The sequence below is a fragment of the Dama dama genome, chromosome 3 (genome assembly GCF_033118175.1).
Source record: "Dama dama isolate Ldn47 chromosome 3, ASM3311817v1, whole genome shotgun sequence".
Classification (NCBI taxonomy): Eukaryota; Metazoa; Chordata; class Mammalia; order Artiodactyla; family Cervidae; genus Dama; species Dama dama.
The window spans coordinates 64779854-64780161 of NC_083683.1; positions in this window are offsets into that span (position 1 = coordinate 64779854).

The window sequence follows — 308 nt, forward strand, 5'->3', positions numbered from 1 at the left end:
AGAAACGGACCCGCCCACTGCTCATCCGCCCCGCCCACGCCCCGCCCACCACCCAGCTCAGGCCCCGCCCAACCTCTGTGGCTTGTCGGCCCCGCCCTGCCATAGGCTCCGCCCCCGCGGGGGACTGCTGGAATCCTACCTGCCCTGGATCCTGGAATTGGGCTCTAGAAGATCTCACCTTCTCTCGTGCTGCTCCTTGACCTCTGCAGGGTATCCAAGGCCCTTTTCAATCCTGCTCACATTCCGATGAACAGAAAGACTTCACCTTATTTGACTGCAAAGAAAAAAAAACAAAACAGCACTTTGGT